The sequence below is a fragment of the Ixodes scapularis genome, unplaced genomic scaffold, assembly GCF_016920785.2.
Source record: "Ixodes scapularis isolate PalLabHiFi unplaced genomic scaffold, ASM1692078v2 PGA_scaffold11__112_contigs__length_91849675, whole genome shotgun sequence".
Classification (NCBI taxonomy): domain Eukaryota; kingdom Metazoa; phylum Arthropoda; class Arachnida; order Ixodida; family Ixodidae; genus Ixodes; species Ixodes scapularis.
The window spans coordinates 40,418,192-40,433,937 of NW_024609837.1; positions in this window are offsets into that span (position 1 = coordinate 40,418,192).

The window sequence follows — 15,746 nt, forward strand, 5'->3', positions numbered from 1 at the left end:
TACACTTGCTATAAAAGAGCCTGCATGTGGCTGCTGATGGGCCATCTTCAGCCAGTGCTTGAACCAGCTGTCACGCCGCCTTCGACCATCGCGACGCCTGTCCCTCTGGTCTCATTTTAGACACAGGTGCGCCCTACTGATATTTAGTTTTATGCTGCATTATCCGTCTCTCTGCTTGTCATTTGTGACAGTATTAGAAGTAAGAGGGGAAAAAAAAAACGGGAAGACAAAAAGCTGCGTATGCGTGCAGTAATGGAAAAATTTAGAGAACGACAGGATGCATTGCAAAGAAAAGAAAAAAGAAGAGGTCTATGAACTCTCGGAGTCACTGGTACCTGTGAGGTTCCATGTCTTTTGTGATGAACCTTTAACTCTGTATGTCACTTAGGCTAAGTTAATAAAATCTAGGTCAGAAGGTAAACGAATTGTGTTCTTACAATTCGCATTGGTTGCATACTTCAAGTAGAAATACTGCTGCCTTTAGGACTCTCCAAATGCCGACATCCACGCAGCAAAATCAATAAATAATTAGAAAGTATATTGACCGGCGGGAGAAAATATGTGTTTGTCATCCCACGCAAAGGTTTTAAAAATGTTATGTCTGCTTCATAATACAGAGTGATCCTGAGAGCAGTCCTTTATTTGAAATGAACATTAGCTTTCTGTCTAGGAAAACAACAAAATTATATTATCTTGTTATTTCAGGAGAACAAAGGAGGGCACATTTTTGCAGTTATTTATTCTCTGCCGACTAGATCGTCTAAATAGGTGTCAAAAGTGAAAAGTCTCTTATAATGTCAAGGCACAAAGAACACCAGCCAGCTTCTTTCGAAGTTTCAATTTAGGTTATTTATTTCATAAAGAAACACCGATGATTTCTTTGTTTTTGTTTTGACACACTAGTCTTCCGAGATAGTGAGTTTAAGGAGTAAAAAAACATACAGAAAAGTATAGTCTCTTGGCGGTAAAGTTACGCACAATAGCGTTTTTGTTTCTGTCTTTATTTTTTTTTATTGATCGTTCACTTGACGGTGATACGCGAACGTCTCTCTTTTTGCTTTTTTCCTCTATAAACTCCAACGCAATTCAAAACTTTTAATGAAAAATCAAGCGCCGAAACAGCGAAACAATAGATATTATATAAAAACCGTAAAAAACAAACAAACCCGGCAGTACCTGCGATAAACTTTGTATGAGTGAAATTTTATAAGTGACGCCACGAGCAGTCTTTGCTCGACTAGGTTTGCATGTCTTGTATTTTATTTTGGAATTGAAAAAGGCGTTGGTGTTCTTTCACTGCCCTCCAATTTCACAACCTCCAGTCCCCCTCTTAACGTCATGCTTCCAGGTGCCCGGATTCTTTTTTTATGATATGAAAAACGAACCGGCGTGAGGTTTATTGTATCGTTCAGAGATCCGTTAACTCTACTCCGTTTCACGTTAAGCGTCAGCGTGGCCGAAGCTACAAGAGCGGGCTCCTGGCTTTCAGCGTCCCTGCCAAGCAGGCGCGCTCGTGTAGTGCAAGCACTGTGCAGTGGCCCAGGCTCGCGCTTGTGGCCTCAGCTTCGCTTGCGTTTAAAGTGAAACGAAGTACAGGGAATGTCGTGGAGTTTCTTTCAATGGATTAGGGGTATCGGTGACAAAGTGGGCTGGCTCACACCAACTCGGAGCACGTGGGGCGACAGCTCGCAGAACCCAGGGATCCTTGGTTCAATCACCACTCTTGCCCATTTCGATCTGGAGGAGTATCGCACCGGCGAGCGGTCGTGTATCACTACTGCGTGAAGCACGTTAAAGTCCCAGGTTAGCGGTTGTACTCCACTGGCTAAATTTCACATCTACAGCTGGGTGACAAGTCGCCTGTTGAGGCAGAATAAGTTAAGACTGTATAAACATACACACACCCCAATTTTCCAAGGTTTTGTACCATTCTCAACTTGACAAAGAAAACATCATAATAATATATTAATAAATATTAAGATGGTGCAATGTAGTCTGTAGTGAGACAATTAGCCAAAATTGTGAATACTGTTTCATTACTTCCTTGATCAAATCAAGGAATTTAGTTCATTAAGTGTTTCATATCTCTGAAATGCCCTATCTTGCTGGGGCCAACTGCAGGAGTGTAACATTATTTAGGATGCAATTCATACAAAATTAAATATACATACAACCCTGATGATTCGTGCATAATTATAAGAAAAGAAATGGAGACGACCTGCCAGTGCAAAAGAAACGTGGGCAGGGACAGGCATATACTTATTGGAGTGTGAAAAATATACTTGTGATAAATGAATTTTATTAGTCTAAATAAAGACACTCAAATGAATAACGATAATATTTTCTTAATAAATGTGTCCGTCCTTTGTCCCCCTTGTTCCCCTTCTCTGGGGATTATTATCGTTATCCTTCTCCAGCTCTCTTGCATCTTTGCATTAATTCCATCATCAACTAAAATAAAGTTTGTTTGACTGCTGTGTTATCGGCTGCATGTGGCGCCTGCAATCTTTTTTGGTTCATCAATGATATGTATATTGTCAAACCTAATTCACTCTGGAAATATTATGGGTCAATTATTTACGCTTCTGCAATTTAGAAACAAGGAACATTGTGCAGGTTAGCAAAGTTTCAGTTCTTGGCAATTACAGTCGTGCAATAATTTCTACACAGGGCATTGTACCATACCCTCTGTATAACGTGGCGTCTTGAAATAGATTAAGCTAGGAATGTCGAGCAAGTGGGGAAACAACACTCGGCTTACTAATTTGACAAGAAACTACATATATGAGTGTGCTTCAAATCATCCTCCGCATATTTACTATTCTCAACTTTATTCATATAACACCTCCCTGAACTATATGGGCTGTCTAAGTGACCCAAATATTGAGAGCGTGGAAGAATGTAAGAGATTTTCACAAACGCCATTTCTGAATTTAATATGTAAACGGAACTTGTAGCTTGATAAGACTATGTTTTAACAGCCGACAAACATATACGCTTATTTTGCACAAATTGGAACGCTGTGCATTGAAAATAATGAAGTCGTCGGTTTGTTTCTTGATTTTCTGAAAGCTCCTACAAAGAGAAACAAGAGTTATAGGCTGAAATAAAAGATACTGCCTAGGTGAGCTGGTTAACTATCATAGTGAAAAAGAAACTCAACACCAGGAACGAAAAAAGGGGGACAAACACAACACCGACTTTAAAGGCGGCATTGTGCTTGTTCCTCTTTTCCGTACCTTTTCTCGAGGTTTTTGTTTCACTGTGAAGCAACTGAGATGTGTCGGGATACGCGGTTTTAGTAGCTAGGTTTAAACTCATAAACGAACAACAAATATAATCCCACTCTCACGTGAAACGGCACGACGACACTCGAATTTCCACGTTATAGGCTTGGCAAAACAAGGAGCTCTTTCAGTGATGCGGAACACAATATGAAAGGTTGAGAAAAAGTATGTATGCACAAGATCAAAAGAGAGGGGGTCGGGGCACTACAGGTTTGCACATTGAATGAATTTTTGAGCGCCAGGAAATGAGAGGTTACAGGATTTCGCTCGCGCGCCAGACATAAAGGACGGCCTAATGCGAGAATTGGAAATAAGCGGAATAGGCGGAAGCGCTTGTAAGACGAATCATGCCTCAATTCGTCGGGTACAAAACAAATCGTCCCTACGAAATCGACCTGATAGTTTTCTGGCTATTTATGTAGTCGAAATAAATGTAGAGCTCTCGGGTACAGAACTAAGCCACACGCGTTATAAGCCACCGATTGTTGCGGAACGGCTTCTTCCGGGAGATTTCTCGAGTAAGACCCGCTCAGCTGGAATTACTATCTGCCAGGAATGCGATCCGTTTTTGTGAGGAGCTAAGAGTAGCAGTTCGCCACGAAGGACCGATTTTGAGCGACGGCCCTATTTTTAGTGCTTGCGCAAAACGCTTAGTAAAAAAAAAAAAAATACACAAACGTTGACAGTATAATTTTTGGCGTTTCCGAATTGACCTTTTTCATAGTTCGGCCACGATCGTGGCGCGCCCTCGCGGGAATCGCTCGAAACAGTTTTGGTGGCTCTGGCACCGTCTCTCCGCCGTCCGCGCCAGGCCTGGCGTGCCTCCCGGTCTGTGTGTTTACGTGTCTTCTCTGGTGGCGTTGTTCCGTCTTTCCCCATTCTGAACGTGTCTTGCTGTCTTCGTTTTGCGTGCATATTTTTTCGATATGTCTGTGGACGACCTGGAGGATTAACAAAAGCTACTGTCTACGATACAGAGGACCTCGTTCGTTTTTATACCTTCAAGGGTGCATAGACATCCGACGCTGGGTCAGTTTCTACCATCGACTCGGAGCCACTTAATCGTCACTTCGGTATCGCGTCTTGCAATTGGCTAGTAAAAGAGGGGTCCGCTTTCAAGGCAGAGTCGCAAAATGTTACGTAAGGAAAGTAATGGTGACCAGTTTCGATATCGACCCAACCATCTACCCTGTGCGGAGCTTGTGAGTCCCGTTTATAAGGCCCGGCCACTAGAAACAGCTGATTTTTCTCCCCTTGATCGCTTAAGTTATTCGAGCTTATTGCGGTCCGTCACTTAGCCGTCCTGTGTACCGCGCGAACGCACGAGCATCACCGTATTCGGGAATGTGTAAACAAACTAGGGCGGTGTGAAATCCGGGCGGTCTTGATATCGCAAAGGCTCGCCTGCACCAACAAAAACTAAGGAAAGGTACGTTAGAAACAATCTCTCTTTAAACTCAGCACGTTTACGAACCTTCGACAAAGTGAGCCCAGCAAACAAAGGAGTTCACGGTTGGTTGCCAAGGCATTCCATCAGGGTTCTGTCTCCGTGAAGCTTAAATTCGTTTCGCACGCTTTAAATGTTTTGCCAGCGACTGATATTTTTATCTGTTTTTTCTTCTCTTTTCACATGGCAAGACTCGAATGTTTATGGCGCACGCCTGAAGGACGGAAAGCTTTATCATGTTATTCTTTAGTTGAGTACCGTGTATGGCGTGATTACGTCACACAACCTCGCCTGCACATTTACTATTAACGGAAGAATAGTCATAGTGTAGGCGAGCTGGTGTAAGTTGAACATGGTGGTAAAGTTGGTATAGGAATATGCATCGAGGACAGGGACGAAAACAGGACTTCTTTTAAGAAGTCCTGGCTCCTTGATCTTTTATCCTTTCATGTATTCGTATCTATTCACCAACATGCTCATTTTCAAGCATTAAACCTGAGACTGGTGTAGGAAAAGGAAAACGCAAAAAAAGAACAGGCATCGTCTCAAGAGACGTTGCCTGTTCTTTTTCTGTCTCCTTTTGCGTTTTCGTTTTCCTACCCCAGTTTCCTGCTTACCATCATGTTCAGATTTACTGTATTTTAGTTAAAATCAGAATGTCGCACCGTCACATTGATGATCCAGCCGGCTGACACGGGGGATTCGCCTCCTAGGCTTTTGAAAGCAGGGCAAAAAGGGCGGGGTGTTTGACATCAAATCTTTTTGTGCACCACCCGCAAAGGCTGCTGAAACTCCATAAAGGCTTCCATTTGAACCATTTTTGCTTTTATTTGTGATACCTACAGCTGCGCGGTGGTGAGGCGCGACGACTATGAAGCCAAGCCGCGAGAATAGCGGAGGAGTCAAGCCGAACCAGCACTGTCTGTGCGACCGAGCGGACGAGAGAGCCACCAAAAATGGCGCCTTTCCCTTTCCTCCCTCTCTCTCAGAGTCGGCGCATGCGCCCAGCGATCTCTGAAAAAGGTCAATTTAAGCACTAGACCGATGTAAGTTTCTAAACGAAATTTCAAACTTAGTATGCCTCTATTCGAGTTCTTATGGAGAGGGAAGAGGGTCATTTGTTGCACTATAGAGTTGCAAAATGTGTGGATTTCTGCATACAGGGAGAAGAAGTCCTGGCCATCATGATCGCGCCACGGCACTATAAACTCTACTCGCACCAGTCAAGTAAAAAAGCAACCTAAACTAAAACCCCAAAAAATTGCAAGTCCTTAACAAATATTATGTCGTACAATTTGTTTTTAATTTTAACTGGTCACATGCCACGTAGTAGCCGCATTCTATGATATATTACAATTAATATCATAATTAACGTAAATGTTAATACTATTTGTCAGAAACTGACCTGCGCTTAAAGGCAAATTCACAAACATCAGCTATGGATCACGCAAGGTCACAACTGAATGTCGTCATGGAATAGAGACGCAACTGAAAATGATAATGTCGTGGATAATATGATGAGCCATGTGCAAATTAGAAAAAAAGGCAACTTTTGAAAATATGTTCATCGCGTCTCAAAATAATTTTTATGACACCTTGCACTTTTTTGTTATTTTATTGTTCCGGTAACTAAATAAACGCAAGTAAGCAGCCTTAATCACACACTTGTATGCAGTCGGAATTTTCTCTCCACGTCACACAAAACCTGACCTTGCAAAAGTTTTTATATCATGGTTTTCTATACATCGCTTCACTATGAGCGGGAGCGAGAGAAAAACTAGTAGTGCGAGCGCAATGCTCCAAAGCTGCCTTGGCTTGCAGCATTGGCTTCGCTCGCACTTACGATGAAAAGGAGTATTGTCACGACAAGAAGAGACGATCATGTCGTATTACACCTGAGACTGCGGTGGAAGAAATCGGAAGAACTTTCAGTAGAAGGAACAGACACAGAGGACGTCTCACACTCAGCTAACTGGTTTATTTCTCAAACAGCCTTTAAGTACCCACGGAACTTTTTCCCAACCACACTCTACAGATAAACTCCTTTGTTGCAGACATTTCGAACCGGATGGATACAAAAGATACAAAACAACCCACACATGAGACGAGGACTTAACAATGGGACACTGCGGATCATCGCAGTGACCTTGACAGAGATATGTCCCGAATTATCCTAACAGTCGCGTCAAAGCGCACAAAAAAAAAAAAAAAACACGAAAAAACACACAGGTGGCCTCTAAACCGTGGGGACGCACCCAGACATAGGAGTTTATCTGTAGAGTATGGTTGGGAAAAAGTTCCGTGGGTACTTAAAGGCTGTTTGAGAAATAAACCAGTTAGCTGAGTTTGAGACGTTCTCTGTGTCTGTTCCTTCTACTGAAAGTTCTTCCGATTTCTTCCACCGCAGTCTCAGGTGTAATACGACATGATTAGCTACCACCAGCTCGCCTGCACTCTCACCGTCTTTTCAGAAGAAGAGACGGTAAATGTAATACTTTTTATGGACGTTTAGACCGCGTAAAAAGTGATTTCCACCAAAGGACGTGGGATGTTTGTGTTGTAGTAGTAATGTTAAGCAAAAGCAGCATCACAGCTAGCCTAGGGCGGTTAGCAAGCGTCACGCAGTAGTTATAATAAATGGACGCCGGTACGATTCTTATACCGAAGAGATGCAGTCCGGAATCTGCAGCGCGATCTTTCGCTCCCCGTGTTCTGAGCTGTGATGCGCCAACACCCACCAGGGATAGCCCGTAATCCACACGTCTTCAAAATTATCACTCCTAAGGAAACAGTTTGATGGAAGGAGCTACACGCTCGCCGGGCCAATAAACTACCTTCTGCCACTCCCCTGATCCCGTTCACTGCGCGTGGTTATAAACAAAAGCATGATCACGTGGCAAAAAAAAATGATACAGGGTGTCACAAAAAAAATTTACAGGTGTTTTTTTTCCTTGTTTTTTTTTACCGCAAAAATAAACAAGGCATCGCCGAACACTCATTTTTCGTCCGGAGGTAGCTCTAGAGGTCACAACCTGATGCCAAAGTTTCAGCCCGATCCGATACCTTATTCAAAATTTATTAGTGATTTTCTGAAAATTTCAATGGGAAAATGGAGCCCATTTTCGCTCGTTTTCGGTTTGTGGTGCCATAGAGCCCCATGAATTCGAAAACCTTCCTGGGCCGCCATTTTTCCATTGAGAGTTTCAGAAAATCACGCATAACTTTTGAATAAGGTATCGGATCGGGCTGAAACTGTGGCATCTGGTTGTGACCTATGGCGCTATCTTGGGGCGGAGAATGAGCGTTCGGTAATGCCTAGTTTATTTTTGCAATAAAAAAAAACGTATAATTTTTTTTTTGTGTGTGTGTGTGTGACATCTTGTAGATGTGTCATTGGTACAACGCATACGTAGCGTCTGCCATACTGTCACTCTTCAGGCGAACGGAGACCACGCGGATTCAAGCGGCGGCCCCCGAAGAGCGTGCTTTGCCGCAGTACGAACCGTACTAAGGTGAAGCCTACCTTACAAAACTGCGTTCCCATTTTTGAATGGCGATAGAAAACTATTCGGTAGCTTTTTTTTTTTTTTATTACTTTAGCGCGTATGTCGTAGAATACTGGAATAGTCATTTCGTCTTTGGTGTTTTAATAATAAAATTACTCTAACGTACTTTGTTCATAAGTAAGGTTGTGATGATTTCCGTTGTGTTTTTTTTAATACAGAAGGAATGGGTGTGTTCAGACACATCCCCAGTACCATAATGTTATGCAAGAGAAATATACAGCGTACATATTTATTGAAAAACCAAGACATTATGAATAAAATATAGCAATGTTAATTAATATCGTGCTTTTAATAGACAAAATTAAAGCGTCGATGTGTATTCGTAATTTTAAAATGCAAGCAAAGAAACGCCGTAGAAATGCGATGTTTAAAACACGATTTTATTATAAAATAAAAAGAAGAGCCTTGAAGCCTTTGAGGCCTATAAAACGTATATTTTGGTTACGATTCAAACTTTTACTGATTTCGCTGTTAACGCGCAATCTGTTTCTAAGTGCAAAATAAAGTGACATGTATTTCTGAAATGTAACAAAGTGGGGTTCCATTCTAGTGGTACATTAATGCGTAAATTTAACTTGGTCTTCTGCGCAGTCCATGGCTTACCCACAAAGCATGGGTCTGAAAGCTGTCCACTGTTCACCTGGCAAATTACACCATTTACGCATTTCTTTTTTCACCTGTGCTAAGGATAGTAGATTAAGCAAACTTTTAGGAAGATTATTATGATACGTTGATACATAATACTTCCTCATTTTTTCCCCATGGTTAGTGTATATTCTCCCTATATGAAATCGTTCTGTGTGCCTGAGTTGGTTTTCTTTAGCGGATGGTATTTTGAAATCGTGCATAAAATATTAATTTGTGAGGACCATGAATGTATGCAGGTCTTCCACTGTTAGCAATCGGAGTTCTGACAGAAGTTCTTGAAACAAAAAAACTCTCTAATTGTGTTCCATGCGTCATGTTCTGTATAATTTTTTTTTAATTAGGTTATTTATATTTTGTATTTTGTACTTAAATGAAAGTGAATCAAAACTTAAATATGGTTATATTATATATAAGTTTTGATTTATCTAACACCTGGTAAATCAATGCATGTGTCTTGAGTTTTACATTGCGGTGTTTTGTTTGACACGTCATTTGGTACGACTGAATAAGAGCTGTGTAATTCCATAATTTATTAAAGTTGCTCCAAAGATGTTTCTGCAATCCCCTAAATATGGGAATAACTGACTCCGCCTGATCTAGGCATCCTAGATATCCATAAATCATAACGATGCTCAACTAACTTCCCAATTTAAAAAAAAAAAAAAAAAAACAATCCAAGATTGAACACACAGTGGCCATCTCCGGCAATGGGAGGAGTATTGTTACGGCAGCCAGGACGACATGTAAACAATGAAAACACGACGTTTCGCTGGCGTTGCAAATGCTTTTATTACAAAATCTGTACGAACATCTTAATCTCTCGTGAAGAGGAAACATAATACTGAAATAATTGTCTCAATAACAACGCACTCTGCTTGTTTTCGTTTTTGTGTCTTTCTCCGCAGGAGTGATATGTCTGGTCGTCAGCTCCAGAGCGTTCGCTCGCCGGGAGGATTCGTAATCCGGGCTGTATGGGCAATGAGCCGCGCGCATTCGAGATATCACTCCGCGGTTCCACCGGTCGGTAGCTCAAAGATCCTTGGCTTGCTGTTGGCCGCCAGTGGTCCTGGTTTCTAAACATGTTTCTCTTATTGCCGAAGATGACCTCTATGTGTTGCATTCTTTAATTTTTTTTAATAGAGAAATCGGCCGCGTATCGTCATGTTTTAGGGATTTCTGGAATGTTTAGAGCCAGCAGTGTGAGTTATCGCCATCTTAGGCGATCTCAGAAACCTTCTCAGGGCATCCTTAAGGCCTCTGCAGAGCCCTGTTGATCTTCACAGTCTCGCGATGAAATATACCGTTTTAAAGACGTGCTATGATGGCACGTGTTGAAAGCGAACTCTTCTCGAGTCAATAGCGGAAGCTCCATGAAGTGAATTTTAAATGGTTGGAATGCTATCAACTTACGAAATTCAATCACCGAATCGCAACCAAATTTCGTTAATATAAACCATTTAAATATTGATACCCCGCTATGTAAACACAAGTTTCGGGGACAAACTGGGAAAATACATGCATTTTTGTCTCGTTAATATGGACAACTCACATTATGAACGATTTTTTGAGGGAACGGAGGCGTCCATGTTAACGAGACATCACGTACCACGAACTCAAAACAATGCTGTCGTTTTTCTTTTCTCTCTGAAGAAAAGTTCAAAACGAAAATTAATGGAATGTTTTTATTTGGAATAACGTACCGCAGTGCCAAATATGCCACTTACAGCAGCTAGACACCCAATCAGTGAGAATAGCTTAGGTCATGGTACAGGAAGTGTCGGAGACGCACTCAGTGTCAAGGTACAACGAGAGCTTCCACGAGCGAAACATACTCGTAAATATTATTAGTTGCACTGCATTTAAAAGTTAACAAAAATATGCGAATGTTGGCACTAAAATGCGCCAACTTTTATAGTCAGTGGCAATGCGAACAAAACGAGCAGTTTTTTTTTTATTTTTAGTTTGCTGAAGTTTGTTGTAATATATTTTGGGACACCAAGTATAGTTTGCGTGAGCATTATAGTTTCCTGTTTTGCAAAGCCGCATGTTTTATAATATTTACGTCATGGTTTTTTTTCACATTTATATAAGGCTCGCATGTTTGCTTAACCGGGCACGTTGAGTTTGCGGGTAACCATGCTGCGAGCAGCAAAATACAGACAACTCGTCAAAACGGCCGGAGAGGTGTGCGCGATAATACAATTTTATCGAAGACAGTTCTCAAGAACGTCTCACGCGGCGAGTAGAACCTGGGTGTGGACACCGACGCTAATATCCCAACAAACAAGCATATGAGGTTGCAGCGTATCGCAAAAACTTGATTTTTGGAAAGAACGTTAGTGTTCGAAAATATGTGTCTATGTCCGGACGTTTTTTTGGCTTTAGTCTTTAGTCTGTTTTTGTCAATTTCTTTTTTTATTGGCAAAAAAAAAAAAGGACGAGACGAGACCTTTGTGCGACGCGCTTTAAAAATCGCGCTTTTAGCATCGCGACATTTGTATAAACGATATCGGTGGTATTACCAAAACCAAGCACGAAGTAAAGCGAACTGAAAGTGCGCTTTAAAGTATACCGTCGCAAAGCATCCAAAACAACCACAAAATATGTCTCGCGATGCAAATAAACTAGAAACCAATACCCTCGAAACCGGTTTCCATTTATGCCGCTTTCGAAGGAAAGGAGAGACAAAGAAAAGCAATTTACGGCGGGGATCGACCCGAACGCAACGAGAGAATAGAAAATATGCAAATTACATCGTCCTCGTGTAAGCTTAGTTCGATTGGAGTTTTCTGCCACCGAGCTAAACATAAAAAAATTAAAGTATATTTGAACAGCGTATATATTCCACTTGAATTAGTTCGAGACACAATAAGCGCGTCTGAACAACCTCGATTGGCGTCTGTTAACGCGCTGTTTGTTTCTCGCTCGCACTCCTCCTACCATTTGTGGATGTGGTAGCGCAGCGCATACTAATAATAAACAATGTTTCTTTCTAAGAAAAAAACAAAGAAAACCTGTAAACCACGGTATATTTCGTTCTTGTTTTATTTAGGGTGCGTTCGTTTTACGTTCATATTTTGCGTGTTGATCAAAATGCCAGATTTCTGGTAAAGATTCAGTACTATCTGAAACGCTGGTATAGCGGAAGCGCGGGAGGCCGTTGCATCGGGTATGCTAACAGAGCACGTCGTAAAGCCGCCATTGCGCCGCTCATATACTACAAAAAAGACGCTGTGTTCGCTGCTAACGTAATGACAGAATAATTACGGTCACGTCTCACGCATGCTCGAAACCAAGTTTGTTGCGCGCATATGTATGCCTCGAACAGCTCTGCAGGCTCTCTTTTTTATTATATATTAGGTGCGCGAACGCGACTCGACGACCCGGTGCGCACCTGAAACGCCGTGTACGTATTGCTGTGGCTGCAGTCCCTCACTGTACCGTTAGAACGCTCGGCTTGTACCCGAAGCCACGCGCTACCGTGTTTCCGCTGAATGAATGTTTAAGATAGTGCTATACGTCTTGCTAGTTCTGGTGGCTACTCTTAGTTCCGAACAACATACAAAACGATAAAAAAAAAAGAATCTACTAAAAAAAAAAAAAAGAGAGGTATCAACTTTAAGTCAAAAAATACGCGAACGCAAGAGGAAACTTGTAATCTGCTTTCTCAAACTCTGTCTCTCTCTTTTTCTCCCTTTCTCTCTCTCTCTCTCCCTCTCTCTCTCTCTATATATATATATATATATGTATATATAATAGTAGCCTGAACGAAGTCTCAACTTTTTTTTCTTCGGAAACTTTCAATAAGAGGGCTTCCGCACTTCCATCTCTCTCTCTCTTTTTTTTTTTTTTTCTAAGCGCTCTTGTTTAAAGTAGCGTAAAGCAAATAAGACCAAGCTAAATAATTGATGAAGGGTAGGTTTAAAGACCCGGTAAGTCACTTCTCTTTCCTGTCTTGGAGAAAACCCATTTTGAAACTGTCACCTTGCTCACTTGCGAGCGCACGAAGAACACGCTCTGTCCAAGTCGGAGCTCGCACGGGCGTCGTTCGATGTGTCGCACAACCTCGACATGAAAACGGTTCTTTCCGGGCTTCCGAAGTCCTCCCCGGCCCTGGGGAATACGCGGAGCCTATAACATTTGCATACCGGGCGGTTGAAATGACCACGGCCGACTGTCGGAAATTGATTCCGAGAAGGTCTCCCACCCTCGAACGCTGATTGCGCAAAGCTTTCCGGGACGAGGCCCGACCGCCTCTGCTTTCCTGTCGCGCGTCGGCCTATCGTTCAATGCAAAAAAATAAAAAAAAGGGAGATCTACAGGGAGAAGGAAACGAATCAATGCTTCCTACATAAAATTTTACAAGCTCGAGCCTGCTAATCAGTCTCGATGAGAGAGAACAAAATGCGTCGCGCACAAAACCAGTCCCGTTATGTGGTTTGTCCTATTTTTTAAATTTTTAATTATTTTAGTGCTTTTTTTTCTACTAATTTTACCTTGCTTTCATTTCTTTTTTTTATTTTGTTTAAATATTTTAATCAATATTATTTTTATTAAAAATATGACGCTCCCGCCGGCACGTTTTGACGGGAGCGCAACGCTCCCAGTGTAGGTCTGCTACGTAGATCAGTGGCTGCAATATCCGACAGCCACCGGCACTGTCAGACACTGACCGAGGTTCCAGCCCCGCTGTTCGTCTTACTTGCGCACTTTTAAACTTTACATTTACATAACCTTAACGTCGTGTAACGCTCTCAGAGTGTCGATCGTTCATGAAGAACGTCTATAACGCTTTTTTTTTTTTATGCACGTTCGAGACACAATGCTTGTTCATAATGCTTGATGGTGTTTCTTGATGCTCGTTCATGACGATTTTCTCAAACAAAACGACGGATAAAAACTCTTCTCTTTTAAAAATTCATAGAGCTGAATTTTCGACGACACCCACTGGAAGCCATCGCGGAGAGCAGATTTAACCCGAATGTATAATATTGGTAGAAGTTCAACCTGAACTTACAGAAAGGAACTAAGTAATGACACAGAAGGAAAAAAAAAATGTTATGTCCTTTTTCGTTGTATTCTATAAGTTCAAGCTGACCCTTTGTCAATATGTGCCAACTAGTTCAACTGAACACAAATGTTATGGAAGCGTTCGGCTCGGACACGTGATCTCGCGTGTTGAACACGGGCCCCGCTTCGTCACTTCGTCCCTACGACGGCTTAGTGACGGAAAAGGGGCGTCCGTCATATTCTATTGAATCCGCCGCATACGTGAAATCTTTTTCTCGCAAGAATGTTCTGACGCTCATACCCGAAAACTGCTCAGCATCGCGTGAATTGTCTCTGATCGCTTGGAAAGGTGACCTTAAAAGGCTGTTTATACTCCAACGTCGACAAACGCAACGCGCGCCGGCGCAGACTGACGTTCGTCGGCCACTACGTTGCGCCGAGAAGCACCCGAACGATGGTGTTTACAGTCCAGCGCAGACCAACGCTGGTCCAGCGCGCCCCGACGAACTGCCCCACTTTACGCATGCGCGTCTCCGTGGCAACCGCATCGTCTCTACGCACACAATGGGCGGTAGCTTGCGCCATCTAGCCTAGAGGCAATCGGTCAGTGTGGTTCGTCCTCGTATTGTCACGTCACGCTTAAAACAACCATTCGGGGTAGCGGTTAGCAGTTCAAAAACAAGCAAATGATGGTGATAACGAGTGAAAACCAGCATTTATTTTCTCCTGAACGCCGCACAAATGTCAACGAAGAAAAAAAAAAAAAAGAAAAAGCCCGATAACCTTTGAATTGTGCTGCTTGCAGCTTCGCCGGAATCGTACCAAGCGACTCCGGCGATTTCGCCGGAATGCTTCAATGAAATCTATGCAGTCGATATTCCACAGAAACCTCTTTTTGACAGGTAGCCGGTAGGTTATCATCCTAGTACACTTTCACGCTGACTTAAGAAACGGACACCGAAGAGAGCGGTCGATACATAAATCACGCAATGTACGCGTTCGAAATTGTAACGCACTTTACGAAGTCTATACACACTATACAAGATTCAGTCCAATTGCCATCGCGTATCGCTACTATCGTTTACAAGCTCAGACCGTTTAGAAGCTGGGACATCCCAACTGAAAATTTCTGGCAGCTAAATAGTTCAGAGGTTTCCGTGACCGCCGTTCCCGTACATTCGACGACGCTTTTTCGATCGGGAACGACTGCCGGTGAGTGCGACTGGCACATGATAATAAATAGCACACACATTAGGTCATCCTCAATTCTAATTAATCCTACCTCTTGCGCGTCATCGAGCTTCCAGCTTTTGCCGGCACCCCAACACCACAACCCACCACCACCGGCTCGTTAGGTCGATAGGCCTATCGAGAATCGAGGGTAGCGCATCCTCGGAACGGTCCACGTCCACGCACACACTCGCTCAGTCAAGCGCACGAACGTTAAATACGCACACCAACACGGGAACACAACAGCACACGACTCACGGCAAGAACGACAGGTTCAGATCCCAGAAATGATCATCTCGCACACTCTGATGGGCCCCGACGACCCCGCCAACCGGATTCCTGAATGAAGCATCCGCGCGAGGGCTTCTAGGATAGCCTGCGTCGGCGGCGCCGACGTCCAACGTCGAACGTAGAGCATGTCCAAGTCCGTCGCAAGCTACGACGTCGCGCGTCGAGCTGCTCAGCGCGGCGCCGCGTTCAACTTGACATTGGAGTATAGACACCCCGTTCGCAGACAGCGTCAGCGAGCGTGAACGAGCGCGTGCGCTCGTTGACGTT